Source organism: Mixophyes fleayi, chromosome 6 (assembly GCF_038048845.1).
Source record: "Mixophyes fleayi isolate aMixFle1 chromosome 6, aMixFle1.hap1, whole genome shotgun sequence".
Taxonomy (NCBI): domain Eukaryota; kingdom Metazoa; phylum Chordata; class Amphibia; order Anura; family Limnodynastidae; genus Mixophyes; species Mixophyes fleayi.
In genome coordinates, this window is record NC_134407.1 from 64,494,739 (window position 1) to 64,506,320 (window position 11,582).

General features: G+C 37.4%; 1 long non-coding RNA gene across 1 annotated transcript in view; it reads left to right on the forward strand.

Moving 5' to 3' along the window:
* Positions 1 to 8,365, forward strand: part of LOC142160286 (uncharacterized) — a 160,001-nt gene extending 151,636 nt beyond the window's left edge. Inside the window, exon 2 of the long non-coding RNA XR_012693134.1 lies at positions 7,844 to 8,365. This is a non-coding gene — a long non-coding RNA (uncharacterized LOC142160286). The remainder of the gene's footprint in view (positions 1 to 7,843) is intronic.
* The last annotated feature ends 3,217 nt before the right edge of the window (positions 8,366 to 11,582 follow it).

Below are 11,582 nucleotides of genomic sequence, written 5' to 3' on the forward strand. Positions count from 1 at the left end.
GGTCCGAGTACACAAGAGTTATTATAATATATATATTTGACTCTATTTAAAAATATATGCATGGTTTAATTGCTAGTAAGTACCTTGAGCGTTGGCATGAGCAGACTTCTGACAAATTAAACTTCCTTATGAATATTTTTAAGTAAATGGATTGATGAATGAAAGTCATATAATCTGTGGGTTGTAAAGAGTAAGCAAGTAAATGTGTGTCCCACAGATGTATAAATATGAGAGAAAAAGATAGACAGTGCCAGTTGGAAACACAGCAGAGTGAATGGAATATATCCCTCACTTTTCTGTGTGAAAAGTTCAGTGTGTTAAAAGGAAGGGCTGCTGCTGCAGGGGATTGGTGCTGCAACATTCTATTCTTAACAAATATTAAAACACATACTGGTATGCTCCAGGATTCTTTACACTAACTACAAAATTCTGTGCTAGTTTTTTAATACATTTACAGGCAAAGCCTGGACTCACTGTTCCCACAGAACAAGTATAACTCCTAGCTACAGAAGGACTCTTTCAGGTAATCCAGATTGATTTTATTCAACTACCAATGGTAAGAAGGTTGCAATCTGTTATTTTGTAGGTGTTTCAAGCAATGTGTGATTTGATGGGTGTAAAGCAACAATTACACACCCCACATCATCCACAAAAGCATTGTCTTTTGTGACACACGTTATGAGGATCACCCCTAGAGGACCATTGTCTATTTTGCCTTATAAAATGCTTTTTTGGAAACTTCCTAATGTTGCAATGGGTCCATTATTAGAATTGCTTCCAGAAAATGACTGGACTGTTAAACACTTAGCTCAAGTGAGCAGACAAATAAGGCGATCCATAATTCACTGCTTTCTAATCATCTGCCTGATATTGATAAATGTCATGAGACAGGTGTTTGTAAGAAAAGGAGGACTGTCTGTTGTCTCCTGACATCTTCAGCTTCGATCAAGGGGGGAGAGATGTTAACTTGGATATGTGCCTCACACTGCAAGAAGGTGATCGCTCCCTCTACACTACTGGAAAAAGAAGACATCCTTGCAGACATTTCCCCCTGTCTTTTTGTGACAACAATTCCAGGTACACAAGCTTAGACAGACATAATAAACCCCAGCCTGAAGTTGAATCAGTCAGCCCCAGCTATCTCTGGGAAAGAGGGGGGGCACAGAGTAATGAAGAAGGGGGGGCAGAAATGCACAGAGTGATGAAGAAGAGGGGGGATGCACAGAGTAATGAAGAAGAGGGGAGGAAGGCACAAGTATTAATCATTGGTCCTATTGATTTAACGCCGGGCCAGGTTGTAATTTTCTAAATGTACCCATTTTTTTTTCAAATAGGGCCCCCAACATTTCAGGATCCAGACAAGCTAAAGAAACCAGCAGCCACAGGTGGTGAAAGTGACAAGAACAGGTAGGACAGTCTGTCAAATGCTCTGATTCTAGTGGGACAATCCCGATTTTTGGTGAATATTCTGCCCAATCTAAGGGGCAGGTCAAGACTGTGTTCTCTTTATATGCACACTGCATTCTTTATATACTACACTATTGTGCTAGCTGTCCTTCATGGGCTAAACACTCCCCTTCTAGTGTCTGGTCTTACCTCTATGATGGCTGACCACACCCTCTCTGGTGGACCCCTAGTGTTGCAGTCCCCCGGTGGGCCCTTCATGCCCCAGTCCGAAACTGCATACATATGCACCAAAAGGAGTCACAGCTTGAGGAACTATCAGCATTTGCTCGTGAATCTAAAGTAAACATACACACTACATGATTGTTAGGTGATTGGGAGGAAAATATTAAACAATGTGACCAACCAAATAAGCCAATAATTAACACTTTGGGACGACTTTCGACCATCATGTCACTATACAGACTAACTCGACTTTTGACAGAACGGCCGTATGTCGGCTGATGTGCCCGATTATTGGACGAAAACGCTTGTGTGTACCTAGCCTTAAATAGAGAATATGTACTTATGACAGATCTTTTGATTAGCTGTGAATACAGTTGCTATGCTATATTCAATCTTTCTTTTAAATCATGCCCCTTCTGTAATAGAAGACAATGTAGTTAAGAAACTTCAACATCCTAGACAAATAATCCATGGAAAAGTTTCACAAAAGAGGCAGATTGACACATTCCTAAAAGATCAAGCACCAAGTTCAGGATTAACGTTAAAGAGAATTAAAAACACTCAGTCAAAACACAATACATGGTTCATTCACCAAACAATGATTTTTCTACACTGTTAATATACAGCACTTGTTTACCTTTAAACAAACTCCATGTTAGCACATAGTAAGTAATATGTTGTCATGACAACATATTACAATATCCTTTATTTAAGAAAAAATTCGGGCAATGTTATGGGAGTTAAAAACATTATGTTTCGCAACTCCTTTTGCCTCTTTATGCCTCATTGCACTCATCTCTATGTAGTGGTGGTTTGACATTACAATGACCAACAGTTGTAGCTATTTAAAGAAGGAACAAATTGTAGAGAAGAGTAGATCACGATTAGCTACCCAGCTCCTAAACCCAAAAGTGCCATCCAAGGTACCTCAGTAAATTACGATACTGTACTGCTGCCAGATTTAATAAACCAACTTTCTTTTGCAGAAAAATAGTATGTAACACATATTTGAGTTCAGTTACAACTTATTTTCTAACCATAAAATATGTAGATGCTCATATAAAATAGCACTCTTTGCCCTCGAAATTCTTCACTAAATGAGAGAAAGACAGTCTTCTCCCTAAAGTGAAATGCTTGCTAGCCTCAGAGAGACTGGAATATATAAACAAATTAGACATATATGAAGCAAGGCGCAGGGACACAGACCAAGGGACTGTGAATGCCTACATTTTAAGGTGTTCTCAAAATACAGAGCTCCTTTCCAGGCAGAACTTTGGCTCATACATAAGACAAGAACACATAAACGCCTTTGTACTTTGGCTATGGATATATGTACTTTATTTATCCAGAAAACAGTCTCTGATAACTCTGTGGGTGGGCTGGTCACAAATTATAAATCCACATTGCCATTCAGACATGTCCCTTGAGATTATGGACAGGGCTTGGTTACATTTAAACACTGACTACATAGTTTTGTGTCCTTGATTATCTAGTCACCAAACTGTTTCAGTTTGACAGGCTGGTTTTACAGTAAATACGATCACCATCCAGGACTTTCCCTTGGGAGGTGATTGCTGGTCCTAGGCACCTGTTGTCTTTCTTAAAATGTGTGTTCCCTGATGACTTCTTTACAGAAATCTTTCTTTTTCTTTAAATGAACAGTTTGTAGTTTCTTCTAGCATGAAAATTGTTTAAAAGTATGCACAGACAATTTAGTAACAACTCTTCATGCAAAGATGTTTTTGCTGTTGTCAACAATCTAACATTTACCAGAAAACTAATATTATTTTATAAATTACAGGAACTTCACAATTTACATAACTATTTATTGTTTACTAGTGGACATCTTTAAATGGAAATGATTTAGATGCATGACTTAAAAGTGATTCTCTTAAACAACTGCATGAGTCGGCATTTATTATATATATACAATAATATAATAATCTAATTTCTTGCACAAAGCATAGACTATATAATTATTATGATTAGATTAATTGAATTAAGTAAAGTACATTATTAGTGTCATCGCATGGGATAATTACACTTTTTTTTAGTTTATTCTAGTTACTTTGCCATTGTAAGGACTGGATATCTAGACTTCGGTGAAAAACAAGATCTGACAGTCTGTGGATACAAGTAAGCGCTTGATATATACATTATCTCTTTTCCTGCATTGATAAACTAAATTATTTTTTAACAGTTATTTATATAGTGCCTACATGATCATTCATATCAGTCCCTGCCTCAGTGGACTTTGCAATCTATCTATCCTACCACAGGGGCTCTGGAACACTAGGGTTAATATAGTCAGAAACCAATCAATCTAACAGTACAACTTTGGAGTATGGGAGGAAGCTGGAGTACCCAGGGGGACCCATGCAGGCACAGGAAGATTGAGAGGCACATGTTAATATGGCCTTGGTTATAATCAAATATTTGATCCCACTGTAAGACAGTCATGCTAAAAACTGTGCAACCCTGCTGCTCCTTTGGATTCTGAGGGAAAAGCATCTAAAATATATTGTGATGTAATTCCAAAATATTTTTTTTGTGGAGATAAGTTTCAAACTGTATCTTGGTAGTACAATTAATGCACTATATTTGGATTTTGTGAAAGTGCTCCAAACTGTTCCACATGAAAGTCCAGTATGTAAGCTGAGAAAACTAGATCTATTGGAAATAATGTATGCATGGGTAGAGAACTGTTTTAACCATATAAGAAAAAGAGTAGTGTAAATGGAACATATTTAGAATGGACTAAAGCTATTAGTGGTGATCACTATTACTGTAGTAATGTATAAAACAGATCAGATTCACATCTTAAAATTCATAAATATATATTTACAGTATATATCATTATAAATACCTAACGTCGACGATAACTTTAATTAATTTTCCTTTTATAACATAACTAACTGTCCCAAGTGTGTGAAGGCTCTGGAGGTCTGCATTAACCACAACCATGAACTGCCCCACAGTCAGGGCTGCCAAAACAAATATTGGGACCCAGCACAAATGAAACAGGCAGGCCACCCCCCCCTTCAAAATGCCCACATCACTCATCCCAAATCTTTCCACATGCCTACCCCCTCCCATCCACTTAAGATACATGGTGATATTGTATGCACGTAACAAGCAGTGCAGATTGAAGCAGGACATACCTTCCAATGGTCTTTGCAGTCATGGGCATGACTGTCACCCAAAATTGGAATTGCCCCACCAGAATCAGGACAGTTTGTCAGACTGTCCTCCGCTTTCTTACCTGTTGTTTCAGTTTTCACAACCTTCTGCTCCTTGTGTCTTAAGCATTGATGCTTGTCTGGATCGTGAAATGTTTGGAAAAAATAATAGGTACAAGCAGGTGCATAGGCACCGGGAGGCAGAGGGGGCAGTTGCCCCCCCCCCCCATGATTTCTGTTGAGTGGGCAAAGACTGTGTTTTGCCCTCCCCCGTGAACTTCTACACAAAAGCCTTCATGCTACTTTCTGAAGATCACGGTATCTGTTCTAAACTTGTGAAGCTTTTCTAAATTATAGATTGTCTTAATATCATCATCATCATTTATTTATATAGCGCCAACATATTCCGTAGCACTTTACAATTGGGGACAAACATAGTAAACTAATAAACAAACTGGGTAAAACAGACAAAGAGGTGAGAAGGCCCTGCTCGCAATCGTATAACTAACAAATGTTCTTTAATATAGATTGCCTTAATATAGATTTTAATACATATTGATTTATTTGTTTATTTAAAAAACTCTAAGTGCTAGATTTACTAAGCTGCGGGTTTGAAAAAGTGGGGATGTTGCCTATAGCAACCAATCAGATTCTAGCTTTCATTTATTTAGTACCTTCTACAAAATGACAGCTAGACTCTGATTGGTTGATATAATCAACATCCCCACTTTTTCAAACCCGCAGCTTAGTAAATCTAGCCCTAAGTGTTCTGTTTATAAACATTTATTAAATGACATGTATTGATGATGAACAACTATTCATCTTTCTTTAACCCACCCTGAAGTTTGTGTGGTGCATCCAGTAACAAACATGATATATAGCAATTTAAATTTATAGCACATGATATAACCAGTGTGTCAGTGGTGATAGATTTAAAAATGCTCTCACTCAAATGAGATTAGGTTATCAACAAAATCTGAATAGAAAGTAGGTTAATGACTATGAAAAATTTATTTTTTTAAGATAAACAATTTAATTTATCTATCTTTTTATAACAGCTATTGTACTAATTGGTAGTTAATATTAACAATATTTATTTAATAATGTATAAATATTTTTTATAGTAAAATAAACAATGAAATTGGCCAACCATTGAAGCACTGATAAAAAAAATTAACATAGGATTGGGAGTCTTTGTTAATCTACAGTCACTGTTACAACTGTCGTAAAATGAGAAACCAAACGTGAGAAAAAGGGTCTCCGAGACCTATATTAGTCCTTGGCCTTTTTACCCCCCCCCCCCCATGAAAATTTTCGTTCCTATGCTCCTGGCTTCATGAAATATGGAAAATCTAGCAGTGTCTAATCCCTCTAGGTCTCCCACCTCTGAGCCAGCCCTGATGTGAAATCAATAAGATTCACATTTAATAATTATGGCTCCCTCCCTGTAACCAGCTCAACATAAAATAAATAGCATTAACATTTAATAAATACACCTATTTCATCCAAATATCCACGACATTAAATTAATATCAATCAAAGTTAATGAATAGACCTATTTCCTCCTTATATGCACTGTCATTACATTTTATAGTAATCAAATTTAATAAATACACCTATTTAACCCCCATATAGTCCTCACATTAAGTAATTAGTGCTTACATTTAATAAATAGACCTACTATCCCTCAAATAGCCCAATATTAAATTAATGGAATTTACATTTAATAAATACCCGTATTTTTCCCCAAAGAGTCTCACCATTAAATTAAAAGCATTTACATTTAAAAATCAAACCCATTTCCCCAATACTGCTCTGGTTTTATATAATTAGCATTCTTGTTTGATAAATAGTCCTCCTCCCCCTAAACTCGGCCTATCATTCAATTAACAGTCCCAAAACCACCACACCATTTAATAAATAGTCCCATCACCCTACTGCAAATGAATAGGCTCTACCATGATCCAACTATTAAATTTAATAGTTACACCATGAAATAAATTGAATGAATATCTGCCACTTCACCTTTAAATTACATAGCACCGTGCAATTAAATAACATAGCATTACAGTAACGGATTTTCTCAGACTTGTTCTTCTCCCTCCTTCCATTTTCTGTTATGTCCTCTCTATGCTTCTTCCAGTCCGTTCAGATCATACCATCATCCACTTGGGACTCTTCCTTGTGGACTAACCTCTTCCATAACCATCATACCCTTGTGAACTTGTGGAAAGCCACATAAATAAGACACTAAGGGAGACAAGCACAGCACACAAAATTGTTCCCTCAAATATGTGTAGACTGCCAAACATAAATTGTTCTTTCCACTTCATTTTGTATCCCTGAATATTTCTGGGGTGTGAATAAAGTAAATTTTAATCTAATAGTCAATTTTTTCTTCTCCTATATACTTGTTTTGGATTCATAATCGGTAACTGAACAGTGGAGGTCCAGTCAAATGGGAGAAAGACACTTGAATATTTCCAGTTCCAGCACAACAAAGGAAAATATAGCCACTGTTGATTTTATTTCCCTGAAACTTAAATGCCAACTCAGCCCACCCTGCCCTTAGTAATTAAGCATATAATTAAATGAGGTATATGACATTGAACATAACGCCTCACTAAATCAGCCTTTGGAAATTATAGATGTTGGATCAGCCAAACTTTCCTAAAACCCCTCCTCGAACCCTTTCTCTAATAGCAATGCAACTTTCCTGGGTATCTCTTAAGCCAGGTGTGCATCACCTCTATATATATATATATTATGATGCCTACATAGCTTACTGATTAATGATGGTATGTGTAACCATAACATACATTAATATAACACCTAAAACTCTGTCCCTATATTTGTATTAACAAATATATATTGTCACCATTCAGTGTAAAGCCAGATTAAAGTCTACCTGTGATGAAATACGTTGGAATATGACTGACACACGTTTTAAAGCGTACAAAGTTCTTTGTCTGAAATATCTGGAACAATTGTTTACGTACTAAGGTACCTCTAAAAAAAATTTCTTTATTTTTCAGATTTTTGACATGTGGAGATCATAATAATAAGCAGAACATCTACACTAACAGACAAGGCTGTCAGTATATTCAAGAGAAGACACCAGGGGCCTGATTAATGAAGGCACGCATCAGTTGATTTTGAGCATATCGTACTCAAAATCACTCTGCGCATGCCTAGAACTGGGAGATATGTCTGTGAATGCAGCCCCGTCTGCTCCGTATTCAAACACAAAGGACACTTATTGCAGCCTGCGATTTCGGGTAGTGAACGGAAGGAAAGGAATGTTTTGCCGTAGTCAATAAACAGTAGGGGCATGCCAAACACAAACCCATGAAACAAAGTCTGAATCAACCTCTGAGAGTTAGTTTTTATGATGAATCTCTTGCTTCAGCTACAGGTCTAGTTTAAGTCCTGATCAGTAGAGAAGACAGTCTCGAATGCATGCTATAACATGTGTTTGCAATCAGGAACAACTGTAAAAATGTATTTTATGTTCAGTAGACATTAAGAACATTTTAATAAATGTATTTCATGTGTTATTTATCTATTTATTTTTAACTTTTTTTTCTTACCGTTTGATCATTAATGCCTTTATTATTATTATTATTATTAACAGGTGGCATTAATTCTCTTTATTTTTTTTCTGTGCATTCTTTGGTTAATTTATATTCTACATAGATATTGGATGTATCATGAAGTGTCTTGTGTAGTAGAGCACAGTAGACCTACACCCAAATTCAACAGCGCATGTATCTTGAGATTCGTGACTTGAAGATTTTGTGAGTGTGCAAAGCCAAAATACGTACATTTAATACCAAATGCAGGTTGCGCTCAGTATTTGTGCCTTGGCGAATCAGGCCCCAGACTACTAGAGCTAGTTTCCAGACAGTCAGAGAAGAGCGACAATCCCGTAGAGGAGTGCTCTATAACCAATGATAGTCTGCTGGAGTTCTGTATGTGTTATATGAGAAGAAAAGGGAGTCCAGGTCCTGTACAAAGAGAAAAGGTGAATCAGATATTATCTTAAAGAAAAAAAGAAAGCAAGATGGCAGAGCAGTAGGAGAAAGAGAGTCCAGACACCCCACAGAGATCCAGGCAGAGTCCAGGATCTTTCCCTTGGCCTGCTGTGTGTCCTGTTTGTTTGTAATTTTTCCAGGAGTCTGCTGCTGACACTAATGTTGCTCTGTTGCTCCCTTTACCTTACCATATAATGAGGAGAGTCACTGAAAGACATTCCAGGGGCATAAAGTATTAAATCGCTCAAAATCATCGGCCATTTTAATTGCCATCTGTAATCAACTGTGATATTGAGGGTCCAAATTAAAATCTCCATCAATGTGTAGCGATCTAGCGATGTGCAGTACTTTCCACAAAACAAGAATAGCGTCAAACCACCAGGTTTTAGTGTTCAAATTGCGATTTTCAAACCAATGCTAATTTCTGATTAGTTGTAAGGTTAACATTGCAAGTTGATCTTAATTTTGCCCTCACCAACACTGATTAAGTTTGTCTACTTCCTTATTTGATTTGGGAGGGGTTGTAGGAGTTATATTGAGAGTAGTGGAGAGAGCAGGAGTGTGTTAATTATTGTTCATTTGTGTACCTGTTGGTTACATTTGATTATTGGCTTATTTGTTTAATAGGTTGCGTATTTAGAACCTGTATTGTTGTGGGCAGTGTGACGGGAGTTTTATTTTCTTACAGCTGTGTTTCTTTTCTGTTTATGATTGTGAGAGTAAGGTGAGGGGAACAGTCTAGAGACAGTGGGGAAGGGTAGAAAGATAGAGAGAAGCAAGTAAGCGAGGAGGGTCAGGAGCTTCAAGATAAAGCAGGATCTTCTACAGCTAGTGGTAAGACTATATCTGTGTGCAATTTGTGTGCTCATCAAAAATATAGTGCCAGTGAATGGCAGCCTTTTGGGCGCTCAATATGCAAAAACAGCATTTTCAAGAAAAAAATAGTTTTGGTCATCTGTATGTACTGCTGTAAATGCGGTTGGCACTATAAAAAGTAAAAATTTCCGCAAGCGCTTATCTGATATAAAGCAAAGGGTGAAAGAGCAATTGTCTGATTTTTTCTGGCCTTTGCCTATAGCAGACGCCTTTCCTGTAAAGTGAGTCTTGCTCACAGGCACTCAGATACCCCCAGGTCTTAACTCTATGTAGTAGGAGTTTATGTTTGACAAGCATAGCGCAGGTGTAAAGAGTATACCTGTAGACAGGACAGAGTCTGAGGTGTTTCAGGGAAGCTGGCGGAACCGCGGAATTCGGAATTCAGGCTGAGGTCAGGGCAACAGGTAATCAAACAGAGTCCAATATTCAGGCTGAGGTCAGGGCAACAGGCAATCCAGAAACAGTAAACAGGCCAAGGGTCATACCGAGAGTTCAAACAGAGAAGAGGCAAGGTATTCAGAAACGAGGAGAGCCACACAAGAGCAGGTAAGCAGCAGACAGGGTCAAAGCTTTAACCGACAGGGAGGCTAAGCCCTACCTGCCTTATAAATATATGTGGGCCAATAAACAGGGAAAGCCACAGGGGACTGCAATAAGCCTCAGAATGCTGGGTGCGCACTCAATACCATGAGACCTTCGATATGCAAGGTTATTCAACATGTCACAAAATCAATTAGAATTTTGCAATATCAGCAATATGCAAACATAAATATCTTCAAGATATAGGTCAATAATAAATATATCTCACTTTGACGTTAGGTACTGTGCTTCAGTGAAATGAGTTTTACTGGAAAAATACTTTTGGGAGACACCCAGTTGCTAATGAGTTAATTAGACCATTACACTAAATGCTGCTGCAGCATGTTATCTAGACAAATTAATCGCAATAGATTTTTAGTCCAGTTATACAACACTTATCACGCAAAATCAGTAGTGATGCAACAAGGATTAATCCAGCTTGCTCAGGTTAGGTTTAGCAAAAATTACTGAAGAATAAGGTCACTTTACAATAGATAGAACTCACGGGGCAAATTGTAATCCACAGATTAAAGTGATGTTACAGCTGGAGACATGAAGCTTATGTACTTGTACAAGATAAAATCAGTAACCAATCTTTTCCAGCAACTGTCGAGTTAAACAACTTGCGATTCTCTCCTCAGCAACCATTTTAGACAGTTTCACAATAGACACAAACTTCAATGTAGTTAAATTCTTGTGACAAATTATTTCTCTCTATGTCCCTTGCACACTGCATCAGCTTGCAGATAAATTTAAATACAACAGATTTAGCTTGAATAAACTCTTCCTTCAAACTGAACCATAACCTCTCAATAGCAATATTACAGTCCTGGTCAGAGGTTTTAATACCACAGTTGATGTCTCACTTGTTTCACTGAAATAACATTAACATAGTAAAGCAAAATGAACCTTAAACGTGTTTGTCTTCATATGAATCCTACCAACATCTCATAGGCAGTGTCAAGTTACGTCTTTTCCTGTAGTCCAATGATGCTTCTTTCTGGGCTGGCTTTTACATATGGCTTTTACATACTTTTGCTGCATCCCTCAGGCAATAGTTCAGCAACAGCACTCAATGGCTCTATTTGGGAAAATCATCCATTATCCCAGCCAGCAGTCTCAAATCACAACTCTCTAGCTTCCGCCGATCCATTTTGGCTTCAAAAAACAAAAACAAGACAGACGCTAAAAGTCTTGATAACCGTGTAAAAACAGTGATTTATAAAGCTGCTGCTCTCTGGAACCCGAATACAAATAACTATAAAAAATAAAAAATAAAGAGAGC